Below are 10,439 nucleotides of genomic sequence, written 5' to 3' on the forward strand. Positions count from 1 at the left end.
ACTGTTCACGCATGATGACTGCACATTGACCGAGGTCAACTTACACCCCCACCCTTCAAAACATGTTTTTGACCCTCAAAACTCATTCAGAAATCTATAAATATGAACTAATAGTACAAATTGATCAGAAAACACGTTTCGGAGGCAATGGAACTAACAGAATCACCATCCGACACTCGAAACTCGATTTGTTGACCAAAGTCAAATTTAGCTATAAAAATTGAATTTTTCAACTCAAGACCTCAAATCCACGTATTAACCCCAAATGTGATTTCGACAACTCTCCTGGACCAATTTCCACATTCTAAAGATGATGGAACTGATGGAACCCCTTCTGAGACCCGTAACTCTGGTTGGCACCAAAATTACTTTTTAACACTTAAAGCTTATAAAAACTCAAAAACTTGCACAATTCACAACCTATTAATATTTTACCAAAATCAACAACACAAACCGTTCAAATAAACACTCTGGGCACTAAATATAGGATAAAATGATAAATTTGCACAAATTTCCAAAAATGACCATTAAGGTCATTACAGACTATGCCAATGGGGCCTCCCTCAAAAAAGAAACCTTCAACTAGTGAAAGTGGGTCATTCACCACTAGCAATGTCAAAGGTCCTCTTAATCTCTATTTCTCGCAAAAACCAAATGAAAGACAAAAGGTATACCTATTGATCTAGAGGCTTCTAGCAAGATTTTACGGGATCGTGCTATTTTTGCTTTTGCTAGGTGGATGTATGAGGTAGGTTTGCCTTTCAATTGTGTTAACTACACCGAAAGTTTTGGTGAATTCATTGAGGCAGTAGGCCAATATGGCCCTGGAATGAAGCCCCTCCCCTATCATGAGGTAAGAGTTCCTTGTTTAAAAAAAGGTGGAAAAGATTAAAAAAATTGTAGAAGATCATAAGGTTCAATGGAAAACGTATGGTTGTTCCATTATGATGGATAACTGGACAGCAAGGAATGGGAAAATGATCATCAATGTTTTGGTGAGTTCTCCAAAAGGGAGTATGTTCCTTGAATCTCATGATGCTAGTGACTCTTCTACTGATTCTAATAAATGTTTGACTTGTTTGAGAAGACTATCTTGAAAATAGGCAAGGAAAATGTGGTACAAGTTGTGACTGATAATGCAAGTGAGAACAAAAAAGTGGGTGACATATTGAAGGGAGCGTTCCCGCATATTTTCTACAGGTTCAAGTTCATGTTCAAATAGAAGTAGAACTCTTGTTGATGAGTCCTCCGATGAGGAAGAAGATGAGGACCAAGTAGAAGTAGAACCCTTGTTGATGGCACTTCAAGAGTTTGAGGATCTTGTTGAAGAATATGATTTTGCTCTCTTTGTGATTTGGTTATGCATTTGCTTTATATGTTGTTACTTATGAGGATTATTGACTATCTAATTACTTTTTAATCTAAGTCTTTTGAGTTCTTGATTATTTATCTATGCATATTTTTTATTTTTTATTTTTATACTAAATAGCATTTTTTCTAAAAAAAAGCATGTGCTTCTCTTCACGCTTCTGTGAAACGAGCCCCAATCGCTTTTTTTTGCTTCTTGCATCTCAAAATACTGTCAAATGCTAGATGCACTTACTGATTTGAAATGGATAACTAAGTCACATATTCCTGTAGTGAATGTGCTTATCCGAATTGATGTCCCAAAAGGACCATCTATTAGGATCATAGCTTCTGAATCCCAAACATGCCTGAAGTGTGGTAGACCATTGGGTTCAAAGGATAAAAATCCTAGAAAGAGAAGCGTGAGGAATAATAAAGATGATACTACACAAGAACCTGAAGAAGGTCAAGATTTGAGTAATCCTGATATTCCTGAAGAAATCAGTGAACCCGAGACTCAAGTGAATGAAGAAACCCCTGAAGGTGTGAAACCAGAATTAACTCACTTGCTAAATGTGAGGTTTTTGGACCTATAGTACAAACGCCTGAAGGTGTGAAACCAGAATTAACTCACTTGCTAAATGTGAGGTTTTTGGACCTATAGTACAAACCCCTGAAGGTGTGAAACCAGATGGCTATAAATGGGTTTTTGTGCAAAACCGAAATGAGAGAAATGAAATTGTAAGATACAAGGCATGCCTTATTGCACAAGGATTCTCTCAAAGACCCGGGGTCAACTATGAAGAAACATATTCACCTGTTATGGATGAAATAACTTTTTGATATCTCATCAGTTTAGTTGTACATAAAAATCTTTAAATAAATCTAATGGATGTAGTTACAACTTACCTTTATGGTTCACTTGATAATGAAATTTACATAAAAATCCAGAAAGACTAAAATTGCCAAAAGGATTAAAATTAAGTCTCGGGAGATGTACTCAATGAAATTGCAAAGATCATTGTATGGTCTGAAACAATCAGGACGTATGTGGTATAATCGCCTTAGTGAGTACTTAATAAATGAAGGTTATATAAATGATGTCATTTGTCCATGTGTTTTTATTAAGAAAATAGAATCAGAGTTTGTTATACTCACCGTTTATGTTGACGACATAAATCTAATTGGAACCCCTGAAGAGGTCCAAAAGGCGATTGAATATCTAAAGAAATAATTTAAGAAGAAAGATCTTGGAAAGACAAAACTTTGTCTGGGTCTGCAAATTGAACATTTAGCAGATGGGGTCTTTGTCCACCAATCTGCCTACATTCAGAAAATCTTAAAATAATTTTACATGGAAAAAACACATCCATTAAATACTCCAATGGTTGTTCGATCACTTGAAGTGGATAAAGATCTATTTCGACCTCCAGAAGAGAATGAAGAACTTTTTGTTCCTGAAGTACCATATCTCCGTGCTATTGGTGCACTTATGTATCTTGCCAACGCAACCAAACCTGATATAACATTTTCTGTTAATTTGTTCGCAAGGTATAGTTCATCCCCAACACGAAGGCATTGGAATGGTATAAAGCATATTTTGCGATACCTAAAGGGTACTATTGATATGGGGTTGTTTTATACTAACAAAGGTTGTGTAGACCTTATTGGTTATGCAGATGCAGTTTATTTATTAGAACCACATAAAGCTCGATCTCACACAGGCTCTCTATTTACACTCGGAGGAACTGCTATATCCTGGTGATCTACAAAGCAGTCTATTATTGCTACTTCTTCAAATCATATTAAAATAATAGCAATTCATGAAGGAAGTAGAGAATATGTGTGGTTGAGATTGATGATACAGTTAATCAAAGAAAAATGCGGCCTAGAAAATGATGTCAAAGTACCACAATTATATTCGAAGACAATGCCGCGTGCATAGCTCAATTGAAAGATTGCTTCATAAAAGGAGACAGAATGAAACATATTTCACCAAAATTATTGTTCAAAAATGATCTTCAGAAGAATGGTGATATTGATGTACAACAAGTTCGTTCAAGTGATAATCTTGCAGATTTATTCAAAAAGACATTACCAACATCAACTTTTGAGAAACTAAGATATAAGATGGGAATGCATCGTCTCCAAAATATCAAATGAAGCTTTCATCAGGTGAAGTAAAATAAGCGCTGCACTCTTTTTCCCTTAACAAAGGTTTTGTCCCACTGGATTTTTCTAGTAAGGTTTTTAATGAGGCAGCACTTAAAGCGTATTACCAGAAATTGTGTACTCTTTTTCCTTCATTAGACTTTTTCCCACTGGATTTTTCCTATTAAGGTTTTAACGAGGCGCAATATTTATGGATGTTCCCTATAACTATATATATTATTTCTTGTAAAGTTTTTAATGAGGCACATTTCACGTGGACATCCAAGGGTGGTGTGTTAGAGAATTAGTGGTTGTCCACTTTATACTAATGGATGCTTCTTTTTGTGTGGGCCCCACTTAAAGTGGGCAAGTTGCCCACTATATTTTTTCTCTCCCTCTGGCTATAAATTGCCAGATTTTGGCAATAAAACGATACACATACAAAATTATCTTCTTTGTCTCTTCTCTTATGATTTCTATCTCTTATTAAATTGCGAAGTTAGTTTATTTTATAACAGTAGGAGCATACTAAAATTTTTCACTTTTCATTTCTACTACTACTTTTAGCCGACCTCTTTGTCCCTTCTTACGTGAGTTCTCCAACTTTTCTTTTCCTATTAATAGGAAAATACTAAAATTTCCACTTCTGCTTGCTTACTATTTTTAGCACACCTTTTTGGATTATCCAAAAGGTTTGGGTTCATTTAAGTTCTCCCAATTTAATTTGACGTAGGAGTTAAATACTCCTATTATTTTACATGCTTCATCGTTACCTTTTCAAATAATATTATCTATTTATCTATTTATATTATTATAAAAATATAAATATAAATGTTGATTAACTAAAATATTCACTAAAAATTGATTTACTTATTTGCCCTTTTAAGTTAAAAAATTTTCCATCTAAAAAATTACTAATGGGTATAAATATAATTTTGTATTAGGACTAAACAAAATATATTTCTATAAAGACTAAATTTATTGCAGGATACCACCAAAGGATGTGGTGCAGTGGATGGGGCTGCTCCTTTCTTAACCAGATGTCTTGGGTTCGAGCCCTGGATATGGAAAAATCTTTGGTAGGGAGTGCTTCCCCCAAATGTGGCCATACGCGGCACAAATCTGGAATAGTCGAACTCCAATGTGGATAGCGGATACAAGGTGGGAATCCAAAAAAAAATGTTTATTGTAGGATACATATTATCCTATTAATACTACTATGAGCTAAACATTAAATCTATTTCAAGTAAACCATGAGTAAGGAATTTCTACACGTTTTATAATATTGATTTACCAAATATCCATTAAATATTGAATGACTTTTGTATCCTTAATGAGTAAATATTTAATAGTTATAACTTTAATTAATTTCAAAGTCCTACATATTTGCATAATAATTAAATAATAATTATTTTAAAAATTAGAAAATAACAACAACAACATACCCAGTGAAAAAATAGTAAATGACAATTTTTTCTTTTGTAGAAAAATAGTTAATGATAATTTTTTCTAATATAGAGTTTTTTCAGTATAGGGCAAAATGTCAATCAACAATTCAATAAGATACAACCTCCCGTCATTAATCTTTTTTCGTAAATTCAAGATGATTCGAGACTCAGCTCCTTGATCCTAGGTCAGATCGGAGTTGAATCTAGATTTATGTCGGATTGCGACTTAGAAATCTAGGTAAGATCTCGGGTGTGTGTGTCAGGGTTGGATCTCGAGTTAGGTGTTAGAGTGGGTTTCGTGTTGGGTGTTGGAGTAGAGTTTCAAATCAAGAGTCTAGGTTAGGTCCTAGGTCAAGTATTAGAGTGGGTCTTTAATCGATCATCGGAGTCGAGTGTCAAGATCAAATTTTGGTTAAAAAGCCGAATCTCATGGTCGGGTCCTGATTCAGACGCCGAGTCCCAAATCGAGAGTTGGAGTTGGGTCCTAGGTCAAAATTTATGATCGAATCCTAGGTCAAGAGTCGGGTTCAGTTCCCTATTCACAGTCAGGTCCAAGATCTGATGTTGGAGTTGGGTCTCGAGTCAAAAGTCGGCCCGGGTCAGGAATCAAAAGTTGGGGTCAGCTCGCATGTCTGATGTCTGAATTGGGTAGGTTCAGATTTTGGTTTGGAAGTCTAGTGTAAGGCCGAATCTAGGATCGGAGTCGGATTTCGATCCATAATTCATATCGGATCCTAGGTCGAAAGTTCGTATCGAAAGTCTGGTCCTAAATAAATATCGGGTATCAGGTGTTGAGGTCGAGTTGGGTCTAGGTTTGAATATCGGGATTAAATCTCGAGTCAGAAGTCGAATCTTGGATCGAGTCTTGGGACGTTTATGGGATTAGGTCCTTGAGTTGAGATCGAGTCTTGATTCTATAGTTAAGACCTGATTCAGGTGTCGAATGTAGAGGCCGAGTCCAGAGTCAGGTATCGGGATAGGACTGTGAATTAGTCATTGAGATTTCTTTGTATATTAATTGATATGGAGTAACATGCAAAGCACGTTCATAGATGCTAGTACTATATTCAAAGCATGAAGACCCTTAAAATGTTAATTGAACTTTTTGTCCTTCATTGAATTCCGCTTTAGACAAAATCGTCATTTACTATTTTCCTCAAATTATTATCTATATTTATATAATTATAATTTAAACTATCGTCCTAATAAATTTTAATTACTAAAGTGATCATTTTTTTGAACAAATCCTAAAATTTAGGATTTTAATCAATGTAGAATTATATTTTGTACAAATTCTTTCCTTGAATTAATTATCACAACTAAAATATTACGAAGTCCTAATATATAATATATATTAGAAGATTAATAACTTTAAAGTCCTAATACATTTATTCGCATAGTTTCGTGTTTGAAAGAAACTTTCAAAATTTGATAATATTTAAAATTGTTATTCCTTTTCTTACAATCTAACACTGCTTCCATAGTTGTTATATGTTGATTTATTTATTTATTTATTTTAAAATTGTTATTTTTTTTCTTACGATCTAACAGTGCATTCAATAGTTGTTGATTTGTAATAATATTGTAAAACGTTAGTTAAATTATTTGGTCTCATAATTAATAATATTTAGTTTATAATTTTAAAAATAATTAAAATTCTTATTTAATTTAGTTAATAAATCATAAGATTAAACAATTCTAAATCAATTAAATTTCATGCTATCATGTCTTTCTGCCCAGCAGCGCTGGAAACTGCTTGTCAGAGATTTTTTTTGTCTGGAATGAGCTTCTCAGCCGCCAGATTTAATGATTTGGTGAGATCTACAGATGTAGTGGCTGGTGAACCGCTTTTTCTTCTTCCACAAAACTCAGAAGTCTTGCTCCCCCTTGAAATGAGTGCATCGAGAGAATCGATTGCTAGTACATCTGAGACTTCTTAATTGGCTAGTTGAAGGTACCAGATCGACTTCTAGTTGTAGCAGATCTTACTTACATCGGTTCTAGCATTTTTATTTTATATAAAATAAATTTTATCTTATATCAAAAATAAATTCTACAATTCTATGTAAGTAATATTTTAGGTCAAACTTTACAAAAAACATAGGTTCCTCTACTTCTACTTTTTCTCTTGCATTCATTATTTTCATCTTTCTGTCTTTTTTTATTTCTTTTAGGTAATAGTTTTAAAGACTATATATGAATTATACATGATTAACAATTGACAATAAATTCTCCAGTTTTGATAATTTCTCATGTTTTTCATTTAATTAAGACTTTTAATCCAAAAATTGGATGAAACAAGTTAGTTTCCACCAAATAAGTAGTTGAATAATCAAAAGTATATCTCCTTAATTCCTTTTTTATTTGTTTGAAAGAGATTCAAGTTTTATTAGATAACTTTTTATGTACACCGCACACTACTATATTAGAAGTATGAAGGTCATTAAAAATGTTGATTGAACTTTTTGTCCTTCATTAAAAAACTATTCTTTAGACAATATCATTTTTTTCTATTTTTTCTAAAATTTATATTTTAAAATTAGAGAGTCCTAAAATATATGATAAGAAAAAAATATATTTTAAAAATTAATGAATCATAAATCTATTGTAATAAGTAGTTCTAAGTTTGCCCAATTAAAAAAAATAAAAAAAATTACCCTAGAGGCCTAGAGGCAGCCTCAACTTAGGAGAAAAAATAAATTAAAAAAATATTTTTAAAAAATAAAAAATCAACCAAGAGGCTTGGAGGCAACATCTTTCGTAGGAAAAACAACTACTTTCAAAATATTCATACTTGAAATAGAAATAAACACATATATAGAAGAACCTACGATCAAAGGCAAGACATAGTGTGAGTTGGATTTCTTTTCATTGTTTTGTTTGTAAAGAAAAATTAAAAACCCAACATGTTTATTCTTTTCATCTTTCTCTGTTTATATATTAATAATATATATACCTTTTCTGTCCTTTTTTTTTCTCTATTTGCAATATAATTTGAAGTGATTCTTGAAGCACACATGTTTTGATTTGGGAAATTGATAGTAGAGGGTAATCAAAAGGTGAGTTTTCTTTTGTTTTTCATTTAGTTTGCTAATAATTCGACGGCATATTTAGACTTTTTTCTATTAGTTATTATGACATTTTCCACATGATATCAATAAAAGAAATATAGGAGATCTGTAAATAAAACAGGACAAATATTTGTATGACAGTAAGGAAATGTGGGAGGTTGGATATAGTGGATGTGAGGAGAAGTAAATATAGATCAAAGAAGCATTTGAGAGACATAATTAAATAGGACATGACACAACTTCAGTTTTGGATTTATGCTTAACGGGATCTAGGAGCACTGTATTTATCATAGTATTAGTCTTATACATAAGTTTTCTCATTTTTAGCATTAATTACTATTTTTTGATAATCTATTCTTTTTGTATGTTTTAGTGCTAATGAATCGACACGCATACACGTGTAATAACACAGTATACTAAAATAAGAAAAACACATATTTTTTTATTTAAATAACTATATTATTGCATATATTGTAATTTTGTAAATAAATATGTTATTACATCTATTATAATCTATTCTTTATTATTTTTGTATGCGGACTTTTATATTGTAATGACACACACGTGCATCACACGTAATCTAAACTAGTATATATTATATATATTATTAAAAGTTGGAAGTCCCCCAAGTTCAAAGTTGGATTACAAAAATACCCTTGCATTGATTTTATCTTTTTTTTCCTTTTTAATTTTCTCTTATTTTGGTAAAAAGAAAATCTGCAAGTGTCTACATTCATTGCTCAATTAAAATGCATTTAAAAACATGAAGTCTTTCTGTTTTCAAACCCTTTCATTTTTCTCAACCTCTGCCTTTACATTCCTATACTAAATGAAGAAAAAGGTTGGTGCTATCTTTCAATTCCTCAATATTATTTATATATGCCTCTAATGGCAAAAGGTTCATATATGCAAAAATGTGAGTCAAACATTTAAATATCAAGTGCACCTTGAAAGTGAGTTCCACACAAGGAGTAGTCTCTTGACTCTTGTATATGGAAATAGGAGTCCTATGCTTTGTATAATACAAAGAGCTCTCTCATCTATAATTTGACTATTTGTCGTCTATATGCAAGAACATATAATACAATATTTAAACTTTCCAAGTTTGTTAAAGTTCTTCACACCAAGCTTGGACTTGAACGGAAAAGAGCAATCATTTGGTTTCAACTCCATAACCTTTTTATTTTTTGTGTAACTTCTCCACTACAACAACAACAACAACAACAACAACCCAGTGAAATCCCACAACATGGGGTCTGGGGAGGGTAGAATGTACGCAGACCTTCTCCACTATTTAGCATATTTATTTATGCAAAGTTTATTATAGTGACAACAAATTTTTTTTTTTGTTCATTATTAATACTATTCACTTAAATGTTATATGCACTAATATTTTTCTCTTTTTTATTTACTTATTGTTTTTCTCCTTTATTTGCTTTAAATACTCATCTTCATAATCCATATATAATTACCAATTTAATTGTTACTCTTAATATTCACGACCTCTATAAATTTGATTTAAAACAATAAGATAGTTTTTGATATTCCTCCATTTTTATCTATATAATTATCTGTTAGGTTTCATGAACCCCCTATATAAGGTTATCCATTTCATTCTATAGTTAAAGTAGTGAAATGCTCATATCATTATTGTACTATTTGATTTATGTTTTAGTTTGACTCGATAAAAAAGACTCCTAAGTTTTGATCGGTTATGAGAGAAGTTGTAGACAAGAATGTATTTCTTGCATTTATAGACAATATATATGCACTCTAATATTTGAATTTCAATAAATAACATGTAAGTGGTAGAGGCAGAGGAATAGATAGAGGAAGAGGAATATGTCAAGAAAGAAATGTGAATGAGGCATAGGTAGAGGAAGAGAAATGCCTCAACATAGTCAAAATAGTTCCGAGGACACCAGTGGAAGAAAAACAAGACCTTTTAAAAGATCAGGGATGGTAGGGGTTGGAATATACCAAGCTAAAGATGACTTTACAACTCTTAATGTAAGTAGTGACTTTATATATGCATAATGAGTTGGAATATACCAAGCTGAAGATGACTTTACAACTCTTAATGTAAGTAGTGACTTTATATATGCATAATTCAGATTTTATATGCTGCCTGAATATCATCTGATTTAAATATCTTCTTTCTTATTTGACTATGCAGCCTGATTTGCCAAGTGAAAGAGTAATCAATACTGGTATAAGAGTGAAAAAGAGGGTTGATGTTGTTATTGGCGATATTGGCTACACACCAAGATGTGGCTTCAAATGGAAAGGGAAGACAACTATTACCACTAGCAATCTAGAAAGAATGAGGGCTGGAAAAGTTATCCAAACCAGGTTTGCAGCTACTGCTACTAATCAAAGCCAAACCAGTTCAACTAGGAAGACCCAAGTGCCATGGAAATAG

General features: G+C 32.3%; 1 pseudogene; it reads left to right on the top strand.

Moving 5' to 3' along the window:
* The first annotated feature begins 612 nt into the window (after positions 1-612).
* LOC129894596 (uncharacterized) lies at positions 613-10,439 on the top strand (annotated as a pseudogene).

The sequence above is a fragment of the Solanum dulcamara genome, chromosome 7 (genome assembly GCF_947179165.1).
Source record: "Solanum dulcamara chromosome 7, daSolDulc1.2, whole genome shotgun sequence".
Lineage (NCBI taxonomy): Eukaryota > Viridiplantae > Streptophyta > Magnoliopsida > Solanales > Solanaceae > Solanum > Solanum dulcamara.